General features: G+C 40.6%; 1 long non-coding RNA gene across 3 annotated transcripts; it reads right to left on the reverse strand.

Moving 5' to 3' along the window:
* LOC110406061 lies at positions 5,041 to 14,165 on the reverse strand. 3 transcript variants are annotated; one of them, XR_002443240.1, is made up of 4 exons: positions 14,089 to 14,165; positions 8,574 to 9,642; positions 7,643 to 7,821; positions 5,041 to 5,299 (listed from the first exon to the last, which is right to left on the reverse strand). It is a non-coding gene; the product is annotated as an uncharacterized LOC110406061 (long non-coding RNA). The 3 variants fall into 3 exon arrangements; XR_002443239.1 differs by lacking the exon at positions 5,041 to 5,299 and having other exon boundaries at positions 6,529 to 7,821; XR_002443233.1 differs by lacking the exons at positions 5,041 to 5,299; positions 7,643 to 7,821 and having other exon boundaries at positions 7,989 to 9,642.

Below are 14,212 nucleotides of genomic sequence, written 5' to 3' on the forward strand. Positions count from 1 at the left end.
TTCAAGCAAACAGCACTGTTATATTTTTCACTCCCTTGCCACACAAGCTGGCTTGTTTCATTTAGCAATATGAAAGATAAACGAGTTACCTTCTGTGAGCTCCTGATCTGAAACTGCATAGCGTACGGGAGAATCAGATTCCTCAAGAACTGAACACATCAAAAAAGCAATAGATAGGTTAAATATACAATTGCCAGTGCCAACCGAATGCATTCATCTCTCTCTATCCATTCCTGAGGTAGATGTGTGCTTTCAATAATCACCAAGAATTCTGATGTTTTGTTTTCCCTTCTACTCCTTCTCTCCTCAATTTCCTCTCAGCCACATTCCTGGCCTCGTTACAAAATTTGCTCAGATAGTAAAATGTTATTTTTTTGGGAAATGGATTAGAAAAGAATGCAAACCACAACAGACATAAAACCTGTGCTGTGAAGACAAATGCATTCCTCACAGCCCAGAGAGGGATACAGTTCTTGAGTGTGGTATGTAAGTTTGATGGGGTGAGGGAGTTAGGGAAACAAATTCTGTACTCTGTCTTTACTCCTGAACATTTTCATCATGTTTACTGATAAAATTCTTTCAGCTGAAAGTGCTGAAAAGGCAAAGGGTGGCAACCCCACCCAAGGCAAGGTGTTGGAACTAGATGATATTTAAGGTCCCTTCCAACCCAAGCCATGCTATGATTCTGTGATTCTATGAACGCTTTTTTCATCCTTGCACCCTGCTATGTGTAAATCCTTCTTCAGCCATATGCCCTTTGGAGGGAAATCTCCCAGTCGCATTGGTTTGAGCTATGGAGCTGTGATCATGTCCCTGCTTGTTATGCAGTATTCACTTCCCATTACTCAGAAGAGATGCTCATGGCACCATTTACTTGGGTAAATGGATCTGTGCAGCCATTAGCCAAAGGATGCTATGGATGCTATGCCATGGACACTGCCATGGATGTCCCTTTGTCCAGGTTACGTGCTTGTACTTAGTGCTGTTTTGGAAAGGTTATTTCTGATTGTTTTTTTTCCAGTTTGTGAAAGGCATGGATTCTAAGGTGTTTTTTTGTTTGTTTGTCTGTTTGTTTTTGTGAGAATTATAGCAACCATAGCTCAAGACACTCCTAAACCTAAAAAATATGGAAAAACAAATTGTGTGATGATTACAAAGGGAGTTTCTTTCCCTCTGTCATGCAAGCAATCTGTGTGGCAGCTATGGGCTGTATTTGACAGCAGTCACAGAGGAACACTTTTCTCCACACCTCCATACTTCTTCACACCCTCCCAGCCCACTGTAATCTCTGACTCAGGAACAGTACAGAGATGACGATCGAGCTAATCTATTTTCAGTAATTAATGGCAGAATGAGACTTTCTGGCAAATAAGGTGGCATTTTCCATGCTAGTTGCTTCTTTGGCCATCACAGTCTTCTCAGAAGTTGGCCATTTTGGTTGCAGGCCTCCATCCTTCCCTCTTCCTAGGCAGCTCAGTCCCAGGCACTTTGCATTCCTCAGCAGATCTGACAACAGTTCAGCATCTATTGCTCTGGCCACACAGGGATAATGAAACTATTTCTTAGTAACTGGCTAACCCTCATCATGTAAAATCTTCTTTCTTCAGTTCAAAAGGGCCACAGTTTCATGCCTATCCATTCTTCAAAGTGGCAGACAGCATATAGATCTGAATCTTAACAAAATCAGTCCCTTCAGTAAGTTTTCCTTTGCTTTCCTGACAATCTGTTAAGGAGTATATGCTCACGCTATTTTGTCAAAACTTGCATTTTTTTACTTAGATGAGTAAATGGAGCAGTACTATCACTGACCCTTCACGATTGTCCTGTTATCGTTTCAAATGCTGCAAAAGACTGAACTTGCAGCTGGTGTGGGTACAGGCCTTGGGGGGTAGCTGCCTTCAGCTGCTCCAGTTTTACGTGTAGACACTTTTGCCTGGGCTTCACAGCATCTCAGGATGATGGAAGCTGTAAGAGACTTCTGGAAGCCTTCTGGACCAGTCCCCACTTCTTCTGACTTCGTTTTATTCATCCATGTTGGAAGCACTTACAGCTGAGCTGATCACCCTGTCCACCCTTTACAGTCGAAAGAGAAACTGGCAATACCAAGGTGCTGTTTGTTTTATCTAGTTCAAATATCAGCTTTCAAATAGGATGACTCATGCCCAGAAACATCTGTTGTTCTCTATTTGCTACAAGGAGAACCCAAGGTGACTAACGCTAAAGCTGATGTCTGCACTGGAAACATCTAATCTGAGCACATTTAGCCCACTGTCTGTTCATTGCATTTGTTTTATAAAAACTCCTGACATGCCTCTATGCACTCTTTGTGTTCTTCCTACTTGGTGCTGAACTTAAAAATTTCATCCACAAGGATTGGGTTGAATCTGAATAGTCCTTATTATTAATTGATATTATTACAAACTGAATTAGTTCACTTAAGTATTTTTAAATTCCTTTTGAGGGATGATGGCAGACTTTTTCCCATGCATCTTCAGATCCACTGTTCACTTACTAGGAGTCCTTAAATAAATCAAAAGGTCATAGGATCATAGAATCATAGAACCACAGAATGGCTTGGGTTGGAAGGGACATTAAAGATCATCTAGTTCCACTCCCTGCCATGGGCAGGGTTGCCGACTAGATCAGATCATATGTATTGTCCATACAGGTCAAGGAAGACAAGTCCAGCTGACACCAAGAAAGTTCTTGGTAGGCAAAGAAGAAAGATCCTATCACCTGTCCAGTATGTCATTTCCTACTTATATTCAGGTGAAACTTAAATAATTTACTTGCCTATTCCAGCTAAGTTACTTTTTTTCCCAAGTGCTAACAGAGTCCAGTGCTTCTACTCCTGTCAGTACCCTTTAATTAAGAGCAATCTGTTTCTACTTGTATTTCCTTGAAAAAACCTACTAAATACACCCAGACATAGCTTGTAAACTTAACTACTTTCTAAGAGCCTTATCTAAGAGTCTGCTTTCTCTTTCTCAAATGTCTTTCTGCATATCTCCTGTGCACATGAGGAATTTTCCCATATTTTTGACTCACACTGGGTTGATGGCCGAAGACTGAAGGATGCAAGATGCTTCTCCTGCCCCCAGGCAGACTCTCTCTGGCTCCCCTGTACACGGAGAGCAGGTGTGAGATGAGACATTGACATCTCAGCCTGTGTACTACTCAGCTGGGCTCCTGCTGGTTTACATGGAGACTCACCTTAAGGAAAGAGAATCACTCCTCAGCCTCTTGTTTCTTTTTCCTGTTATCATAGTATAAGCATCACTGTGTTGGACGCAATAGTACAGTTTGGGTATTTTGTTAAAACCTGAGGTGACCAGGTTACCCTTTTGCGATAAGAACTTCTCCAAGTTTCTAGTAACCTGAAAAAAGTTACTTCAGTCTTCAAATGCCAAATCATCTCATTTCTTGATTTTTGGCATCTTTATCTAGGTTTCACAGTTCTTGGAAGCTGCCTCAGTGCATTGCCTTTTGCTTCTCGGTCAACAGCTTCATGGCGTCGCTGATTGATTTTCTAGCTCTTTGTTACAGTTTTTCACTTTCTGCCTCTTCTCTCTCTCTCTCTCTCTCTCTCTCTTTTTTTTGGTTGGTTTTTTCATGTTTTATTTAGCCAGGATTAGGCTGGCTTCTGTCCTACTTTGATTTGCTTAGCAGGTGGTTTTTCCTCTCTTTTCACAGTTCCTGCTTCACTGCTTTCTTCCAGAAAGGAGAAGGACAATTTAAGCATAATTTGCCTTAATACAAATTAATACAAAAGTGCAATTTTAGCAGACTTGTTCTATTCCTCAGCCCTGAAGGCAGGCTACCTTGAGCTACTGCCAGCAAATGCTGAAAGTATTTTCCAGACCAGACGACATAAGCCAGATGACCAGATGAAAAGTAAAATGAGTTAAGAAACTAGCAAGTAGTTTTGGAAAACAAATAAAAAGCAAGCAAGCAACAACAAACTTTATTGGCTGGCTGTCTCCAGTCTGATTCCCAAAATCCTCTCTGGGTTTTGTTCAGCTGGGAGCTGAAGGGACATGTCTGCAGCTTGTTGGAGCACGTAGCTGGCTTCCTTGACAAGCTGTATGCCCTGGCACTATCCCCTGGTGCTAGAAACTTGTTTACAGCAAAGCTCTTATGAATTTCTCTACGTGCTGCCAACTGCTGAATATAAATGCACTTCTGGAGACATCCGGTATGCTATGGCCATGACACTTCCTTTAAATAGGGCATTAATTTATGGCTCCTCAGTCTGTGAAGCACAGTCTCAGCCAGAATTAGCTTTTGATCTGCTGTGGTGCTTCTGAGACGGGGCCACGTGGCCTGTGTTCTGCTATTGACCAATAGTCAATAGGCAGTTCACTTACCTAGTGCAAACCTATCTCTTTTGACAAATAGGGTAATTAAGAGCTAGATTTATGAGGCTCCAAGCATATAAGTTTTCTGTAGTGCAGACCTCAACAGCTACTCATTTGACAGCCATTTCAGTGCTATCAGGAAATACAGCTTCAGATGAAGACTAAATATGGTAACTTGGGGATCATCCTGATTACTGCTTTCAGGATCTATGTTTACTGACAGATGACAAATCTGAAGGGGACTGCAAGAATCTGGGAGCAATAAGTGGAATGCTTGACTTTAAAAGGATTAGATTCTCATCTCAGTGTCATGAAGAAAAAGTGAGACCACTGACAGCAATGAAAGTATGCAGGTGTTCCAGACTCAGAAAGAATGTCATACATATATGACTAGGCAGGACAGGAGTGACTTGCCTTAATACCAGTAAATGAGTTGTATGGCTTCTGGAACCTATTGTAGTGCAAATTAGTAAGGTATACTTGACCATTAGAACAAACTGCTGTGTACTCTGGAGCCCACAGCCTTTCTACAGCTTTTCTACTGCTCGTGGCAGCAAAAAAAGTGGCTCAGAATTAAGATCCATCACAAAAATGGTGGCAAAGCCATTCCCTGAAGCCCTGCAGAACTAAACATGCACTCCCCCCAAAGCCCTTCACTTTCAGAACTCCTCCACCTATAAGTGTGATAAGACCATGTATGGCGAAGAGAATTTTTATTATATAAAAATAATCACAGTCAGGAACTTGCACAAAAAATAACAGGAAAAATAGACAGCAACTTTGACAGAAGCTTATCCACCTCCCTCTCTGTGATTTCCAGATGGCATCCAAATAACCACTTGTTATGAAAGTCATGTTGATGGTGTCCTAAATGTGTCTGTCAACATCTTCCTGCTATCCTTGATGCTGATGTGAGCTTGTCCTAGTTAGAATTCTTGATGCTGTAAGAAGATCCTTCTCTGAGGATTTCCTGTATGTACTTTGGAATAAATCTATTGGTTTTCTATGCCCCCACGCCCAAAAAGTATGATGTCTGCATCGAAAACATATTTTTCTGGGACATTCTTAATATATGAAGGTTATTTATTGTTTAGATACTCATTGCTTCTTGCCTATACAGATCAATAACATTACTTTCTTTCTATAATACTTTTCCTGTACGTTTAGACATTTTTGAATGCATATAGCAATACAGTATGACTTTTTACTGAAGAACAAGTGTGATTTCCATATTTCTAACAGATCAAGGCACTCAAAGTATTTAAATTATCCACAGAAATTCACGCACTCACTATGGTTACCTTCTTTATGGCCAATCGTGCAGAAATCATACTGCAGTTAGGGTGATGTGCACCACCACACTTTGACTCTGGGAAGGCTGTCAAGGGCAGGTGCTGGTGACTCTATACCTTCCAGCCATTTCTTACAGTCTATTTAGCAGCTCTGTACAGAGCTCAGGATATTTTTTTGGTGTCACCTGACTTTGTGTTCATAAGGTTTGTTTTGGTGTTCTTTCTTCTACTGCTTCCTGTTAAGCTGTTTTACTGCTGCTCTTATATGCTCCCCATTTCGTGAGAGTTTCTCTTATGTTTTCTAAAGAGCCTGGCTTTTTGCAGTTGCACTGGCTCCTCAGTTACATCTGAAACATTCTTTGAGTGTTTGTCTTTTACTTATGGACCATTGGAGACTTGTCTACTCACTCTCTCCATTTAAATTAGTTTCCACTTAATGCTAGTGTCATGACCATGCTTGCTAGCCTATACAGCATGCAAATTTGCCTATAAATGTTAAATTTTCCAGAAATGCAAACTTCTGTCTTTTTGCAGCAAATGCTGGAGAGTTACATTGCATTTTATGTATTTATAAGTAGATTTCCATGAATCAACAGTATATTCACAGAACTAAATTCAACTTAATCATTCAGCGTTTTGGTTAGAGTCAAAACCAGTCCAAACGTGCCCAAGATTTACAACAAATGATCATTGTTATTTTGCATTAAAATCACAACGTAAGCACTAGATGTCATCCCTACAAAGGCCTCCTGTAGCAAGTTATGACAAGAATCTTCACCTTTTCTGTTTTTAATTTTTTTTTATAATTATAAAATATAATACTGTTTGATTGCTATTTTTTTTTTCTGATCTAGCAGTAAACTTTAGTAGTTCTTTCACTGAATGGTTCTCCCTGAGTCAGTGCCTTTTCTGCTTCCAGCAGCACCGAGATAGTTCTGCCAGATTCTGGTACTGGGCAATAGTGGTTTTTGTCCCGATACATAATTTCCTTGAACCGGGCCACCTACTCACAGTATTTTTAAGAATGTTAAAAGCTCTCTATTTTACCTGACATTTTACCAGTGTCCCTCATTAATCTCATATTCTTAAGTTCAATTTTTATTACTGGTTTGGTCTGCAGGATTTTTTTGAGGCCTGGCTTTCTTCTGTGCTTTGGCAAAAGTTCATCACATTCTTCAGATTAAGCTGATCTCTTGTTGAGGCTTGGCTCCCAGTGTGTAATTCGGCAGTTTGACTTGTTTCATGCAATGGGAAATGCATAAATGCAATGGAAAAAATGGAAAATCCTCTAAGGCACTAGGTGAGGAAGAAAATATTAGAAGCTCCTTACGGAGTTACCTAGAATTTATCACTTGGGAATAACTGGCTAAAAAAAACACTCTTCCAAATCTTCCCTCCTTGACTGTGTCCTTTTGGGGATGCAGTGAGAAGTCATCGTGGGTAAAGTCATATGGAAAATCATATAATAACTGAACAGAAATTCTCCCCAGCATACACCCCTCTAGCATTTTTACTTTTTGTAACTTGATGAGCTGGATGCAAATACATAGCTCCCAAATGATTGCTTAGCATGTCAAAAGGGACGTGTTTGCTAAGCTCAGCAAAATGTGTAAGCTAACCATACTGTAAGGCATAAAGCAAATGCTAATTTATCTGTAAAAATGCAGTCGTGATCTCATGCAAATACTCCTTCTATAGTGATGTGTATGCATCCATCGATTTCATTTCAACTAATGAAGGATGCTTGTGTGATGTATGTGTTGAATTTGATGTAGATTGTTTGATTCTAAAAAGAAAAATCATGAAGCATCCTCATCTCCAGTACAATTCTTTATACTAACAAGAATGTGCTGAATTCTGCTCTCCTGAACATCAGACAAATCAATCAAGTCAGTTTTCATCACCAAGCACCTTTTCACCAAATACCCCCCAAACCTCTTTTCCTAGGATGCTGCTGCTGTATTTGTTTAGACTACTTTGAGGTCTGCCTACCTCTTTTACCATCTGGACTATCTCTCATCCTTGAAGATCTTAGAAAAGCCCATGGTAGTTCCTGAGCTGTCATTTTTCTTCCTTTTTGTCAAAGATACTACCTGTGTTTTGGGTATGAACACTGACTGTACCTCTGCTGCCAGCTCAGGTAAAGAAACTTGTAGATTTCTTGTAATGCTCTGAAATGAAAAAATTAAAGTTGCTTCCAATTATATCAACTTGCTTTAATCCAGTTTGAAATCATACACAATTACTAGTGATCTAATAAAGCGTTGATATAATTCAGCTTATTATATAGCAGTTACGTCATTTGCTGTGCGTTCATTAGCTCAAGGACAAGCAGAAATTCATTTCTCATATTTCATTTATTCTTTAATTTAATTCTTCAGTGTCTTCCATCCTATACCTGGAAATCAGCTTCAAAACCATCACCACAGAAGCCCCAGTGACACACTGCAATTACATTTCTAAGCTGAATAAAAAGAAATACCCTTAACAATACTGATGTTTTCACAGTTTGCAATGGGAAGTATTCCTGGGTTAGATCAGGCATTTCTCATTCCAGCATACAGTGACTTCAGATTTGCTGAATACTTGCACATCCAAGGACTAGTAATAGATTCATCTAAGCGATACATCTGGAAATAACTGAAAACTGTGTAGGCTTTTCCAGGGAAGCATGAGGAGGTGGTTTCCTTGGAAAGGTAGTCTAGAAAATTTCGGAGGTCATCAAGAGATGTTAGGTAACTACTGTGTGTTATGAAGAGAAGATAAAGTATGCTGCTTTTTTCTTCATTTGGCTTGTTTGCTTGTATGTCCCGTCACACCTGTGTCTTTAAGTGAAATCTACAGATTGATACTTAGATGAACTTGGAAGTTCAGATATTATATTTTTCTAGCACAAGGGAAGAACCTGTTATCGCAGTTTTACCTTGTTTCCTTAAAAAGGTTTCACATTACTGTAGCAGACAATACTGAGCAACCGTACTGGTACACTGAGATGTAATACCACTGAACACAGGAACAGAATGACAACATGCTCCCAGAAGGACCTGACAAGGGTGGAAACTTACGTCAGTGCATATACCATTAAAAGAAAATCAAAACTGATCCAGAAGAGCAAAATATTTTTATAGCATCTATATTTTTTAGCAAGAAGGAAAGCAGCATATGGTAAAATTGTCTACGAAAGCTTGATAACTTTAATGGGTGGGAAAAGTGAAGAATGCAGAAACAAAATATAAATGACTGTGACAAACTTCACAAACTGGAATACTTCTTAACATTTATGAAGGTCAAGTGCAGTTCCCATAGAAGATTAAAGAATGGTTCCTCAACCTAGTTCACAAACAGGTGAGAAAATCTGGAGACTGTGGCAGCTCCACTGACCTTCTGGAATTATATTAGTGAAGGAAAACACATTATACACAAATAAAAATTCAGACTAAAAAGTTTTTTCAGCGAAGAGTCTTCCCATGGAGCCAGTTTCACCAAGCTACCATGTAACTGTTGAAGTGTAACTACACAGGAACACTGGAGGTTTTTCAATATGCTAACAAGGATTTGCTGTTGCTAGCGCAATAGTGGTCTGGGATACAACATGATTTCTGTCTTCTGTGACTCTACAGCACAAGGCATTGCAGCCCTGATCAAATGGATGGGCTGGCTGTGCACATGAACCTAAGCTGAATATCAAAGTCTGTCACCCTCTATGTTATTTAATGTCTCTTACTTGTTTTCTTTCTTTTTTTTTCTTCCCCTTTTTTTGAATTCTTCTGCTCAGCTTTTCTTATTTTATTTTTTCTCTGTGTGCTGGGTGCATCCCTTCAGGTTTCCCGTCTGAAGTCACAGTATCTGCCTTCTTGCTCTTTCTTCACCGACTGTGTCACATATGTTTGCATGCTTTGTTTAATTCATGAAGAAAAGTTTATGAGTCTGATTTGGTTTCAACAACATGCATAGCTGAAGGGAGACTGTTGGCCCACACTGTCCTGCAAGACCTGTAAGAAAAAATGACGCAAAGTCAGAATTTTATCTATTATTCCACTGTGTAGTTAAATTAATATTTTAGGTGCATCAGAACTATACAATGATCTTTGTTGAAGCTGATGGTAATAGTGTAATTAGAAGACATACAGTATGCATTCTGTTTCAATATGAATAACTTGAATAACAGACGAGTGGAAATTTAACCTGCACATGAAATACTGATTCTTAAGATTAGCAAGACTGTAACACAATGTGAAATTTATCAAATCAGCCCTACTATCCCACTGTCTTTTTTCCAGTTAGTCAGTTCGGCACTCTTACAATTTCTTTATCTGTACTCCTACATCTTTTTATGACTGCTAAAAATTACAAGGCTATTTTTTTCCTTTAGGACTTAGCCCAAATCTTTATCAGTCTAGCATAAAAGTTTGGTGGATCTGTAGTTACTGATAGTTTAACTTATGTCCTGGAATGTCTATTTAAACAGGAAATGCAAGCAATTGTAAATCACAGACTTAAGCCAGTTCCAGCAGTTTTTAAAATCTGTCCTACATTTTACTCAGTTGTGAAACTCCACCAGAGGAAGAATTCAGAGTAAGACATTATAGTGTGCTTAAAAAACTATTGTAGTAGAAAGTTATCAGATGACTGCCTTCCTGTTAAGGATAAAGATCAGGTACACCATCTTCCTGTTGCTTTTCTGAGGTATTTTTTGTGCAGCTTCTGGTGCAAATCATTAGCTAAATTCCAGGAACTTAGAGCCTTCACTGATATTCAGTCACCCAGACTGATTTTTGCAAGACCATAAAGGCAGGCCTTACACTATAATGATAGTTCAGCACTCAGATTAGCTTCATACATCCTATGTTTAGTATTAAAGGAAAGTATAGCCAGAACTTATTTATAATAAATATCTATTTTCTCTATCTTCCTCCAACTAATTATTAAATAATTATTTCTATAGATACATGGACAATTAAAAAAAAAAAAAGCACCTTAAAATATTAAATACTTCTCTAAACATGGTATTTTAGACATACTCTCCCCCAGTCCTGTGGAATTTATCATGTGCTTTGCTGGTAGCAGCCAGTAAGGCGAGGGAAGTGATTGTTCGCCTCTGCTCTGCTCTCATGAGACCCCACTGGGAGTACTGCAGGTGTCCAGGGCCCCCAGCACAAGAAGGACATGGAGGGACAAAAAGATGATCAGAGGACCTCTCCTATGAAGACAGGATGAGAGAGCTGGGGTTGTTCAGTCTGGAGAAGGGAAGGCTCCAAGGAGACCATACAGCAGCCTTTCAGTATCTACAGGTGGCTTACAGGAAAGCTGGAGGGGAACTCTGTTGGGGAGTACAGTGATAGGACAAGGGGTAGTGGTTTTAAACTAAAAGAAGGCAGGTTTAGATTACACATTAGGAAGAAATTCCTTACTCAGAGGGTGGTGAGGTACAGGCACAGGCTGCCCAGAGAAGCTGTGGATGCCCCATCCTGGGAATTGTTCAAGGCCAGGCTGGATGGGGCTTCGGGCAACCTCATCTAGTGGGTGGCAGACCTGTCCACGGTGGGGGGTTGGAACTAGATGAACTGAGAACCTCACATAGTTGATCTGATGAATGATCCACTGCAGTCAGGATGACACCTGTTATGGTTCATGTCATACAATTCTTTTGCTTTTAAATCCTACTTGACAAATTGGCTTGACAATTGTACTTGAGAAGCAGGGGAGAGCTCACAACAACCTCACTAAAAGAAATACTTCAACAAAACTTGCTTTGTAAATCCTCCTCCGACATGTAACTGGACACAGATGTTTATATGACTGTATATGGAGAAACATGACTCACAGATACGACCTAGTTCTATGACCAAGGAAGGTGTCAGTAGAAATACATCTAGTTCATAGCAATGTGATCTGGACAGGCAGTTCTTAAGCTTCCCATCATTAAATCTTACTAAAAAAAAAGGTGAAACGTCTTTTAGAGAGGGTCTTCATGCCCTCTCTCTGTCCAGTGCTCCCTCCCCAAGCTGAAAACAGACACCAAGCCTTGCTACTGTAAATTGTTGAAACAAAAAGAAAATGAGACTTATGATGAGAAAAAAAGAAAAAAGAGAAAAAAAAAAGTAGCATTAAAGCCTTTTATGACTGAGGGAGCACAGATGTTATACATTTGTCCCAGCCCTTGTATCCTGTTTTGAAAGCCAGCTACAGATTTCTGATTCACCAGCTACTGAGGGTTTGGTTTTACTGCCTGGAGGCTTTAGGGTGTGTGGTTCTTCCTTCTTGTCTTGACGCCTCCAATGGAAAGGATTGGCGATTTGATCTGGGTTAAAACTCCTTGCAAAACAGAAACAAGATTATTTTTAAAGTGGGACCAATTCTCTGATGCAGCTCACTGTGAAGCTCCAAAAACAGTGCAATTGAGGGTGTGGTGTGAGGGGAAAGGACTTGTATAGGGCAGCTGGGAAGCAGGAAATCTTTCAGACAGTGTTGTTATTAAAGCCTGTGTTTTGTGGGACTCAGCTTGTCATGAGGCATCTAACAAGATTTGGAACTCTCCCTGTGAAAATCCCTTTTATTCTGATGGTGTATCAAAATGGGTGGCTGCCAAGAGTATCATACCACAAAGGGCACAGAAGACACATGCATGCTACAGTCACTGCAAAGCCTGGAACTTCCCCTCTCAACAATTAAAGTGATCGCACATATACGCTTAAGTACATAGGAGCAGGCGAGAAGCTAAAAACTGCAGCAATGTTGTATAAAGAACACCTGAAGCTTTAATGTCTAATAATTTTGTTTAAATGCCGTTCATAGTGTTCCAACCATTAATTGCTATTATGTATACCACTGCAGTGTCTACTGACTGCACAGACCTTTAGTTAACACCTAGGGCAAACAATGATGGCTCAGCACACTGCTTGGCTAATACTGTTCAGCTAAAAAGTGAAAATGCCGCTTCTAATCTAAAGTAAGAAATGTAATATCAGAGAAGAAAGAGGATCACCAACAAAGTTTTATAGATTTTCCTCTGAATATTTTGTAATTTAAGGCTTCACAGGAAAGGCCCTGGAGTCCCTTTGAGCTCAGGCTCACGATGAATTTCCTGCCTGCAGGTGCACTGAGAGCATCACTTCCTTTCAACTGTACTCTGAAACTTCAGATTTAGCCTATCCACATAAAAATACACTAGTGCTCCTTAATATAACTTGTAAGAATTTCAATATTATTTTACTGCTGTCAGGAATGTAAAATTACACTGACTACTGTATTTTCACAGGTTAAGAAAAAAGGCCCCAGAAAGAAATGTCCTTTAAAAAATACATTAAATGTATTTATTAATATATATTTATGTATTATGCATTATTAAATGTATAACAAAATGTAAAAGCTGCGCTGCTCTGTTGATACATTTTGTATATTTTAAAAAGGGACACTTCTTTCCACGGCCTCTTTTTTACTGCTCACTGTGATCAACTGGCTGGTCCTTTGGTTGTGCCAATATCAATGTTGTAACGGTGAAGAGGGTCATTCCTCTTCACCACAAAGAGAGAGGGAGGAAAGGTTACACCCAGTATTTGCTGGTGACATCAAGCACGACAAAGCCTAACGGTAAAGGATATGGGATATGACAACTGCAGTAAAGGAAAGACTTGCAGTAAAAGGTCAGTAATATCATTTCCCTCTGATTCAGATAATTGCTTTCCAGAAGGAAGCTTATGCTCAGGATGTTGCTGCTGTGCTACAAAGCTACACTGAAGGACAAAAGTGCTTTAGGCTGCTCAGTGCCATAACTGTGAACGTTTAATGCGGAATGAAGACAAAACTGAAGCTGGTTTATCACTCCACTCCTCCCATATAGCCATGTACTATTACAGCATATACACAGTGAACCTCTACAGCTATGCAAAGCAGTGCTCGGTCTGAGAGGTGCAGGTGTAGGTGCAGCAGTTTCGGGACAGCTCGCTGGCGGCTGGACCTGCTGGGGAGGGGGGAGGTTATGAAAAGACTGAAATCCAGTTTACTGCTCATGACAACAGGGTGGGCGATGTGACACTGTGCACAAAACCCCAGGGAAACCCTCTGAGTGGTAGAGCACCCTACCCTGACTTCAGACCCTCCTCACTGCCAAGAGACGCACAATATGGCACGGCTTGGAGCAGACCATCTCCAGAGGTCCCCTCCAAACCGTACGGTTCCGTGCTATTTTGGGTTACTGAAACGAACTATGCAACGTGGGGCCAGCCCCGACTGTTTATTAGGGTTGCTACTCGTGCAGCATCAGTTAATGGCGCGTCCCGTGTTGTGCTTCTGTGAACAAGTAACACCCGCCGAGCATGAAGCTGGGGCTGTGGCCGTACCCTCTCCGAGACGACCCGCGCTCGCTCAGCTCCTCATGAACAATGCCCGCAACCCCTCACACCCCTGAGATCGCCCACCGCCAGACGACCACAAAGCACCTCCGCCACCGTCCTCCCTTCCCGCTCCGCGCATGCGCACGCTCCCTTCCCGCCTCACTCCCACCTCCCCACACAGCCCGGAGAGGGGGTGCTCTCGTGAGGAGTTGCTGCGAAATCTCGCGAG

Source organism: Numida meleagris, chromosome 1 (assembly GCF_002078875.1).
Source record: "Numida meleagris isolate 19003 breed g44 Domestic line chromosome 1, NumMel1.0, whole genome shotgun sequence".
Taxonomy (NCBI): domain Eukaryota; kingdom Metazoa; phylum Chordata; class Aves; order Galliformes; family Numididae; genus Numida; species Numida meleagris.